The following is an 11,523-nucleotide window of genomic DNA, read 5'->3' as shown; positions in this document are numbered from 1 at the left end:
CACTTACATGCACACTGACTCAAGCACTGAGACTGGACGGGGGATCTCCTTCGGAACTTCTGGATGACGTCTCGTGAGGCGGACTGAGGCGAGCGACTCGATCGACTCGAACCGCACCAACAACACGTCACGCACCAGCTCCAACTCCGATGGACAATTTGACGTGTGCCCCCGTTCTTGCCCCCGCGCGCGCGCACACGGACCGCTCCGTTGTTGTTGTTGTTGTTTGAGGTTAGGTCAGCGCTTAAACGCAAAGGTTTGCCGGTTCACTTTGAAACTCTTCTCTGCGTCGCAACGGCTCATTGGATGCACTTCAAACGGGCCTTTGGCCAAACATCCACTCTGCGCTTCAAAACCGCAACACATTAACACACGGACGCACACGAACCATAACTACGGCACCGGCAACCACGGCGCAGTCCATGAGGAGTTGTCAATTACGCGGGACCTCGGGACTACCGCTCGTCCAGGTTGAAGGTCCAGGCCCGGCTCAGGTGCAAGGCGATTCCGCGAAATGTAGATCATGTGCCGCGTAACCTGCTGATCTTCCGATGCTCGTTTATCCCGATGCTTGTCTCTCCCTCTTTCTTGTCTTCTTCACTCTGTCTTCCACCTTGTCAGCATCTCTTCCTAAAAAGAAGCCGAAGTTTCGTTTGCTTTAATGCGAGGTTTGTTTAGTGTTTCTCGTTTCTTAGATGCTACTTTTGGGTTTTGGTTTTTTGTTTTTATTCGTACGACTCCCTTTCCGGGACCTCCCGCTGGTTTGAGATTTTATGCTCAACACACCGCCCATCCTCCGGCCACCATCTAACCAACTGATCATGTGCCTATTCCCTCGCCCGGAGTGTCTGGCATATCGTCCCCGGTCCCGAACCCACCTCTGTCTGGCGACACTCTGAGACACTGCGCTGGAGAAGCGACCCGTATAAGCGACAGTACTGTTTTGCATTTTTAACCCCTACCCAGTGTGACAGACACTAACTGCGTGTCAATTGGTCTCCCTCGAGGACCGCCGGTACCGGGGCCGATGTATCATTCGAAATTTATGATCGCGCCGAACAGTTCCCACCGTTTTCGAGACGCGGAATCTCGCGAACGGAAACGTCATCTTCCATATTTCGCCACACGCCGTTTTGGCACACGGGAGAAGTAATGAAGGTGCGGAGTTGGAGTTGGAGCATCCAACAAACCAAATCTGGGAATCGTCATCGTCTCCGAAACGGCCGAGATAGTTATGGTGGTCCACGGAAGTTCGCTTCCTAACTCCTTCTTGAAATCGGAAGTGAGTCGCGTTAGTCTGAACTGTAATTCCGGTGTACATTTAAACCAGCGACCACCGTTTTGGAAGCTGGTAGAAGAATCCTTTGTAACATTGAGAACGGGACTAGCGATCGGTGATTCCCGGATGGAACGGAAGGCAATTAGTTCTTTTTATGACGTTTGTCAACTCTTGCGGTTGGCGATGGGTAATTACGCTTTCCTTTCGACCGATTATCAGACCACATTGCTTGCAAACGTATTCATTACATTCTTTCCGTTACCCTTTTTTATAGGAGATTGTCTCGATCATCTGGGGTTATCTGTTTCAATATAATATATGCTTAAAGTGGAACTAGAAGAAGTGTTACGGAATCGATATAAATCATACCAATAGTCGCGTGCTTTCTTTTACAACGTCAAAACACAAACTTTGATAAATTCCTTTGATGAGAGCCTTTCGTTGTTAGTCCGTCCATCAAAAAACTTTGTCAAACATTTCCATTTTACGTGGCCCAAATGTAGATCGGCAGATCGTTTTATCGATCCTCGACTAGTTGCTCGACCGGCGGACAGAAAAAGTCTGATCGATAAAAATAAACGAAAAACATCTCCAGCCCAGGAAAACATTCAAATCAATCTGTCGTCGTCATTGTCACTGACATTATCGATTTCGTCCGCCAGCCGCCAGCTCCAAGCGTCGGTCTAAGTGGTGGACTTTGACAAGCTTACCTACCAGGTAGAGGGTTCCTGATATTGCCCTCAACCACGAGGAGCCCCGGCTCGTTGTTTGCCTTCACCACCGATCGCTTTCTAACCTCTAAAAACCCGATCGAGCCCGCCGCGTTCCGTTCCGGGCAGTTTCTCCGAACTCCGAAGGCCGCTCGTTGGTGCCGTTGTTTTTCTTATCCTATATTCGTAGGGTTATGTCCGCAAGACCGGTCCTACCACCGGCGGCCGTCGACGACTCGTCTGGAGACAAGCCACAGTTGAGCCTTCATTCCTCGTGTCTGCAAGTCGCAGTGTTTGACTGGCGGCACGATGCTGGACCGTCTGGGAGTCTCCATGTCCACCGTATCCACCCCCTCCCACCTTCACCAACCTCTCGACCCGTATCGGAGGCCGACCCGGTGGACAAATTGAAACCTGTTGATGAAAATTATCATCAAATAATTGATTTCCAGTTGATTAACATCGAGACGAAAATCAAACAAATGAAAAATGGGACCCAATTCCGGGAAGCAAACACCCTCCACCCTCCTTCATCGTCGGTGGAAGAATCTTCCCTTCTTCTTGACCGGAGTACCACGGATCGTTCTGAGGTGTGGAGCAAATTAATATGCACCATACATCAGCGTGACAATGTTTCTGTGTTTTCTTTTCTTGGGCTGGCGAAAACAAAAAAACAAAAATAACTGACTGGCACTGAACAGATGAATTCCCTCCTCAGACTCCTTTTCGGACGTTGTTTCTTCTCCTCCCCATTTTACGCTTTTCCCCCGTTCGGTGGGAAACGTCGGTTCGATCGATCGCGATCGCGAGGTATCATTCGTCATCGGGGAAGGATGACACTCCGTTGGGGGTGGTTGTTGAAATAATAAATTTGCCCGCTGACAGTTTTTGATAGGTTGATCTTCGCATCGGTCTCCCTTTTGCTCTCGCGGGCGAAATCGGAGAAAAAGATCCTTCCGGTACGATAATGCACGGCGACAGAAGATTTTTACATTTCGTGCCTGAGTCATTACCGGTGTCGAGTGCACATTATGGACAATTGACCAATGGGCAGGAAAAGTGTGTCCCTTTTATCCTGGGTGCATCAATCCAGCCTGCAAGCACACACACACACAACATGTTTGTAGTGTTTCACACACTCCTCAGATCATTTGTCATCTTTACATTTAAATCTCTTAAATCGTTAATATCAACAGTAAAACATCAGACTAAAGTAGAATGCGTTGGAATTTCTTTATAGCTAAGCCTCAACGGGACTTTAGAAAATCTCTCAAGCATGGATTCTAATTTGCTAGAGAACGTCAACCGGTCGCAGATCAAAGACTACCGACAACCAGAACCGAACCCTACGACGAATCGATCGAACAATTAGGCGGCGATAATGAAAATGTTTGACATTCCTGCCCATCATTAGGGCGCCGCTAGCTGACAAAGGTGGGAAAAGTGTGGAAATTGCGTGTCGCTCCTTGACTTTCCCCACCCCCAGAGAAAACTTTGATCGTCGTCTCGTCGAGTGACGACAAATGTGCACGTGGAAAACTCCTTTCGTCTCGGTGTGCGTGCGTGTGTGTTTGCTTTTTTCCAATATTGTTTTTCGCGTCACTTCCTGCCACCACCGAGGGAAAACGTCGGCGGTCCGTGCGCGCGTGCACTCCGATTACAGCGCGAGCGCTTTGAAATGTGAACCGTGAAATTTCACTAGCGACGGTTTCGGGTTCGGGTTGGTCGACGGTCTGGTCTGGTGGCGACGCTGGTGGGCGGGAAATGCAGTAGCAAACCGGTGGAGGGTCTCGGGCCGTCGGGATCGGCAAAAGCACGCCAGGAATGTCCGTAGGCTGTGGATGAACCACTTTATCTCCGGACGCGTCTGATGAAGTCGGGCAGTTCGGCAAATTCGCTTCCCGATTTTCCCCGTTGGCATGTTTTCCGTTGTTTGGTATTTTTCATTCCAAACGGATTTCCTAAAGGATTAGTTCCAGGTACCCAAGCCAAGCCAGGCGAGCTGCTCTCGAGAGAGAGAGAGTGGAACGGGAAGAAAATAGGGATCAAAGGCAGTGATTCATAAAATCTGATTTACTTGTCCTCGGCCACCGGCGGCTTCCCTTTTTTTCCCAACAGAGAGGATTAACTGCGGTCGAGCGGCAGCAGTTCGGTTCAATATTGGTAAACAGCAGCGGATCTGCTGAACCGCTTCCGGGAGTTCAACCCGAAAAACTGGATAAGCCCTTCGTTTCGAAACGGAGAGAAAAATCCGTCGGCTCCGGAGGAACCGAATTGCTGGTTTTGGTTTATCTTTAAGTTCACATTCCTGGCGCCATACTTAGAGCTACCGTCTGTCCCATGTTAGACAGTTAATTAGCACAAAGTTTCTTGATATATCTTTTCAAAAAGTCTTCTGATTCTGACCTGAAGAACATTAGGAAACAAGATATGTCAAACATTATTACAAAAATGTTTCTTATCACAAAATAATAAATTTTTCATCATTCACTTTCCACCAAAACTGCCAACTGGTCATTGTAATTATCTTGCACGTACTCTAATCCAATGTTTCCCTCGTGGTCTCAGAAATAGGTCGTCTGGTCCGGAGGGGCGTATTTGATTACAACTTGCAGATGCAGAGACAAATACCAGACCAATTTATCTGTTGCTGATAGAGAGCAAATGTTTATTATATGGCATAAGGGAACCTTTTATTCATGTTTTTTTTTTGCTGTATTAATCCACTTTCTACATGATCCTTTCCTAGACAAAGCTGATCGAACAGCCACAAACATGTTTGCAAAGTGCTCGATTCGTTCGAGCCCAAACAAAAACCTCAACTTATGCTACTTTTCGAAACGAAAACGTTTCGAATCGTGTCAACCATTATTAGTATATACATGCTTTTCATTGTGCGTGTCCGAAATGTCCATGTCCAGCGTGTATATGCAAACACGACCCGATGACCAACAACATCAGGTCCGGCCCCAACTAAAACCGGGTCAGTTGTGGGTGTTTTAAACAATCGCCGTTGTTGGGGCGTTTTGACACGTCGCGTGTAGTATTTTCTCGGAATGGGTTACATTTACCTGGCGAAAGTGGTTTTCTAAAATGTTACATTTAGTTATTCTCTTTTTTATTTCTCTCCGTTTATCGCTTGTGTTTATAGCTTCAAGCGCAGCATCGCGTACGTGCGATTAAATGCATTTATTTAAAGTGCATTTATCGCTAATCCAGTGCAACGCACGGTTGCTTTGCCACCTTGTCACGATTACTCCACCAAACGGGGGGGCAGGCTTGCGTAGGCTCGGTGATAAGGTTCAGCTAGCTTACGACGGTGAAGCCCTTCTGAAGCGGTTACCCTTTTGTCGGCCTGTCGGAAAGGTTTCGCAAGCGAAAGCAAAGGCTTCCCATTTGACTGGAGCGAAGTAAAGGGCGCGATTTGTCACCAATCGTTGGGGAGCTGTCGAAGCCGTGGTCAGACAATTTGCACCGATTTCCGGGAGCTTTGTGCCCCTTTCTACTTACAGGTGAAACGGTGGGATTTGTCATGTTTTGCCATGTTGTTTGAGTTAGTATTACGTAAGCAATGTGGTATTAACGTGTCTTGAATAGTAATGTTTTATGTTTGTTTGTGTTTTTCGTTAGACTAACAGATATATTAAATTAATGTACTTTAAGTACAGTTTGAAGAACAAATCTTCTTATTTGGCATTTCTTAAGACTTTTCACATAACTTGTACACTTAAAAGCCATACACACACACTAGCCATACATCCAACTGCAAGCACAATCCATTTGAAGCCGGAGAAGAAATTGTGTTCCGAACGCATTCCTCATGCTTTCCTAACATTTGGATTATCTTTTCCCTGGAAAAAGGGCAGACGGCAATCCTCCGCACGGGAAGCGGCTTGTCACAGCGGATTGTTCCCGTGTCCTTTTCCCTTTGTCGCCATCGCTTTCCATCGGTTTCATGTGTCTCCTCAAAGCCCGCCCATCATTATTGTTGTCCTCTCGCGCTGGCGCAAGGATAAAGAGTCTGGCGAAAGACTATTTAACAGGAAAAAAAAGCTTTATCCCGATCGCATTGAAATCGTCCTTTTGCCAACAACACTGACACACACACACACATGCATTGGTTCGTTCACCACTCGCGTACAATCGAAACAAGCACACAGGCAAAAGCACAAAAATCTCTGTTCATCTTCCTTGTGAAAGATTTAAGCAGTTGTAATTGTACACTCATCCGCTTGGAAAAGATTTTCCCTCGATTGGGCAAATTGTGTTGCTTTCAATCGAATTTTCGATCTTTCAATGTTCACCGATTGAAGAAATAAAACCCTAACAAAAGTTGCATGTCTTGTTTTATACACTAAATTTGAATTCACCTTTGCAGCACTATTTGTTGAAAGCGTTAGCTTTTGCACGTTTAATCACTTTTTAGTTGATTTTTGGTTTTGTTTAATCATCTTCCGAGTTGTTTTTCTTTGTTTCTGTTTCATTTATCACTTTGATGCACTTGCCCTAAAACTTATGTATCCCTTTAATGTGTTCTACAATCGTGCAGATTTATGCTACACGCAATTCGTCGACATGTAACGCAACTCTCACACACGGGCGGCGGTCGTAGCATAAAAAAAACACGCCGAATCACGCACACGACCTACGGACGATCCTCTCGGGCGGAGAGTTAAATGTCAACTGAGGTCTGACAGGGCGATCAGCTTTCTTAGCTCTCGCTATCTTCTCGTTCCACGCTCGTCGACGCCATTGCACGCGCTCACACACATTCACCAACCACGGCATGTGCAGGCGCTCCTTCGATATCTGCAAGTGTGTGTGTGAAGGATGCATGCACAACACGCGAGTGAGGGAAATCGTAGCATGCGCGGGCTGCGAAGTGGCTTATGCTGCCGTTATTGTTGTTATTATTATTATTATGCTCGACGAAAGTCCGTCCCGCTCTACGAAGGGCTTTTCGCTGCCGAATGCTCTTTTTCCACACCCCTCGGGGGGGTACAACCGGAGACCGACTGACTCGTTCCACTCTTTTCCAAACGTTTTCTTTTCCCTTGTACGCTTTTTGTTTTACTTTTCGCCCTATGATTTTGCACTCGAGACAAAATGATGCCGTTCTCCTTTGGTCGTTTTGTTCAAAAGCACCATCAGTGTGCAGGTTCGTCCAAAAATGTGCATCGAAAAACGGGGTGTCCTTTTTGGAAGTCCTTTTGCCTTTTGCTGGCTGCCGAGGAAGTGAGGTCCTGCGTCCTAAGAATGGCATATTGCACAAAAGTGTTTGTTGCGCATTTGGGACAAGCATTCTCTTAAGTTTGCTTGACTCGGGTTTAGTTCTGCCTTGTGTTAGTGGGCTTTTTTCTTACCATCAATTCCTTTTTAGCTTTGTTATACATCGTGCAGTTTTTTCTCGTTATACATTTTGTACATATTGTATGTTATAACACTTTATTTAATCCTTGTTTCATGGTGAAGGAATTTTAGACACGTTTTGTTTACGATGAGATTTAAAGTACAACGAGCTAAACTTGATTTCATGCCATCTGACACTTTCTTTATCTTTATGTTTAAATCTCTTTAAATTCAAATAAAATGGAAAAAGTTGCCCCGATACTTTTTGTAGAAACCTAACGCTTCTCTAACGCGAAGATGCGCCCTTTCGATTAATCTACCCAGATAACCTTTATATGTTTACAAACATCCCCTTGATGGAGATGTCGAGTTAATCATTTTGCATTTTTCTTACTGTTTACTCTTCATTCGATACAGTATTTAAGCGTTCCAAAGTAAATCACCGCAAAACGGGAATACTGTCAACTTCTCCAGTGTTTACTTAGGAGTAATGCAAAAATTGCTGCACTCCCTCGACAGCTTCACACATGTGCCCATCATCCCGTTTCGAACTCGAGCTCTAATGAGCATATCCCGGTTTGTTTATGCTGTGGTCGCTACCGGGCACAGATTCACCCCCGGTCCCGGTTGGAAATATGCTGCCCGCGCGCGTTCGCTGTTTGTTGATTTTTCCCTTTTCTTCGGGCGGTTGAAGTTTACTTTACACTGTCCCCGCTAATGCATTAATCGATTAGCGTTTGTTTTCCGCCCCGGTTCCACCAAGGAGCCAGCCGATTGGCAAGACGTTGACAAGGGGTCTCGATCCTGTCTAAGGCTGGAAAAAATATAAACCATCGCCTTGCACCCGCTTTGGTGGTTCTTCGGTCGCTGGTCGATCGATCTGCACTTACGGTTTCTGAATGAGTGCAACGTTTCTTGGGCATGAATGGCATCGAACGGTCTCTGGTAGCGCGTGCTTTACAACTTAATTGAACTCGGACGATCGGAGATGCAGATGGAGCGAAGTGCATCGCGTAACAGATTTCGTATGCGCAGGAAAAAACAAAACGTGTGACAAAGTAGCCGTCGATTGTTGCCAACGCAAACCACGATCGCGACCCAACTGTTGCACTTTCTTTCACTTGCGCTTCCGAAGGGAATGTTTGTTTGGTTCGCGCTTTTCTTTCCAATTATCGCTGGGATGTAAACATTCGCACCGATCACGTACGCTTTGCTTTCCCGGTGCATTTGCTTTGGCCAAATGGTCAATGAAGAACGCAGCGAGAATGGAATGCCGAATGCAGATAGGTGCATTATAAACATGGTTGGCATAATTCTCTAGAAGAAGAACAACTTACTCGCCCCAGATGCTTATGTTGAGCTGATCACTTCGGTTGAGCTGAGAAGAGACCATCATTATTATTTTCTTCTCTTTATTCCCTCACACAAAACCTCTTAATGCTTGCGTACTGAAGTGAACTGGAAAAGAGCTTTGTCAAACAAACAAACAAACCTTAGCATCGTGATGGTGGTTGATGTTTTCGTTCCGCTAAAAGAGAAATGTTTCGCAAAACAAAACCTGTGCAGTGCATTGTTTGATTGTTGCTCTACCAAGAAAACCTGATGCATCCAAACAATTCATAATGATTTTGTTTGCTTTGCAATAAGCCACCAGGGTTACGCATTGGTTTGTAACATTTTTAACTAAGCTGAGTAGTTTTCACGTGCAGCCAACATGGGTTGTTTTAACTTTTGATTAAAATTTTTCAAAAGGTATGATAACGATCTGTTGTTGCTACGTTGCAAGTGAAACGATGACATGCAATTTAATCGTAAAGGACTCGCTAATAGGATTTAAATATTCCTCGAAAAGACGCTTCTCGTCCTGTTCCTCAACAAAAGGAATGTCAACAATCATGCTCATCTCATCCAGCCGCTTTTATTTAGTTGCGAAAGAGCGCTTGAAGCGTCGTTTTGTACCGGACAAGTTGAGTTTGCGTTCACAAAAGGACGAATTTAAATACGCTCCACTGCTTCTACTCCTTGCCTGCGTCGAAAGTTTGCTTCCTGTTGGCCGTTTCTGGCAAAGATGACAATTTATATTTACCATAGAAACGCCGTCAATCCGGGAACTTCTGCAAAAGGCTGCCGGAAAAACTCACCCCGAGAAGTAAATAATACTTGGTGCTCGCGTTCTCTGTCTCTCACGCGCACTATCTCTTTCTATAGCGTGCTCCGTTTGTTTACCGGGAGAGCCCCGCCTACTTTTTGCTCTCGCATCGACATACCTTTTGCATAAATGGAGGGAACACTTTGCCATCCTTTTCTGTCTTTCGGAAGAAGTAGATAAAAGTCTTTTGCAGCATCAACAACATACCAAGAGGATTGAATAGTGCGTCATAAGCACTTTATGATAAAATAAATATTAAAAAATTGAACCACTGTTAAACTATAGAAAGTTTACGATTTTATCTGTAGTAAAAAAATACTGAAATCTTCCGGTAACCCTCTCATGACGTAATGTGAAACCATGTAACAGGGAGCTCTAGGTCTTTAAATAACGAATTAAATCATTGCTTCACTCCTTAACCGGCGTCGCCAGCTGGTGGCAACTAAAACAATAATAACAATAATGATTTCCACTCGCTCGAGCGCCAGGACGAACCTAAACGTCCCGATCGTCGGCCGCCAAAAAACGCGATCAATCGGAAGAGACTTACGTCCGCCGACAGAAAAATCCCTTTCGCTTGCATCAATCACCGGACGACGGGCGGCAGACATTAATGTGTCACTTTTCGAAACATTTACCTTGCTCAAATAAGATGTTACACATCGCGTCGAAAGGGAATACACAGCGAGAACGAGCGAGAGGCAGAGAGAAGGTAAGGCTGGCCAAAAGGGAAAAGTAATCGGCAACGAGGGATGGAACCATGCGTACCGCAGAAAACGCAAACAAAAATCATCATAACGATCCCCAGCAGCCACGGAGGACAGCCCGTGGCAGGTTTTAACCGATCCCCGGGGAAGGATCAGCACAGTTCGAAGAGCAGAATCTCCGAAATGCCGAAAAGCAGCGCCGCGATCGTGACGTCGGCACATCAAAAAGGAACGAACATGCAAAGAGCCTAGGAAAACCTTTCAAAAAAACACAAAAACGGGAAGGGGGGGGGGGAAAGAAAACAAAACACAAAACAAAACCAGAAGCACATTCTTTTCGGGGTCTGGAGGTTAGCAGATTGATCTGCGCTTTGGTTTCTAAACAGAAGGTTTGGTTGTAGTACTGTTTTACAGATTGTGTTTTATTAAATGCTACTTGTTCAAGTTGACATTTTTGTATTGGAAAATTTTTTCACTAAAACATTTTAAATAAAAATCGCCCGTTATATTCAAGCCCAGACTATGAAAAAGAGATTCTTTGATTTCTTGATTCTTTCTTAAAAACTTGTATTAAGATCGTAACCCTTCCCGTGACTCACTCAAGACAAGTAGCAAGTGAAGTGCAAGAGGCATCAGCTCCGGATTCGTAAAATACCACCACAGTTCGACGACTCGAAACCGGCAGCGGACAGGCAGACAAACGGCACGGGACGGGAATGATTCGTTCGAAAATTATCAACTGTCAAAAGTGACAGACGAGAGTAAGATACATGAAGCGTTTCCTCATAATTATGACGTGCGGTCTTTCCTCGGTTCCCTCCCCCCGCGGCCCTGCTTCTGGAGGGCATTCGGCATTTTCTACCCCGCGGTGTGCGCGGGATTCCAAGAGCCGCTCCTGTCAGAAAGCGGGGCATGATCGTTGGCGTGTGCTGCTTCTGGTGCCTGGCGAAAGGAATGCTGCAAACAGTAGCCGTTCTCGGACTGCCAGTAGTCAGCACGAACGCACCCACGACGGAAACGCACGCATCGCACAGTGGGACGCAAATGTTGGGCTTTTCGGTCGGTTCGCCATCGGAATGGGAATGATCTGATCGCTCGAACGGGTTGTTCGTCGGTGGCCGGTAGGGGGAAACTGATTTTCCATGCGATCATAGTTCGGCTCGGGTTGAATGAAATGCCTGCCCGTTGGGGGTCAATTTTCAATTTCATTTTCTTGGATTTTCTTAGAACTCCCGACCCCCGGGTACGGGTTCTAAACATGATCTGCTTGAATGAAACGTTGTGTGAGGCGTGCGTCATGTTTAGAAACCCGCCAGTCGCCATTCAAAA

The sequence above is a fragment of the Anopheles ziemanni genome, chromosome 2, assembly GCF_943734765.1.
Source record: "Anopheles ziemanni chromosome 2, idAnoZiCoDA_A2_x.2, whole genome shotgun sequence".
Taxonomy (NCBI): Eukaryota; Metazoa; Arthropoda; class Insecta; order Diptera; family Culicidae; genus Anopheles; species Anopheles ziemanni.
This window is presented reverse-complemented; position numbering follows the sequence as displayed.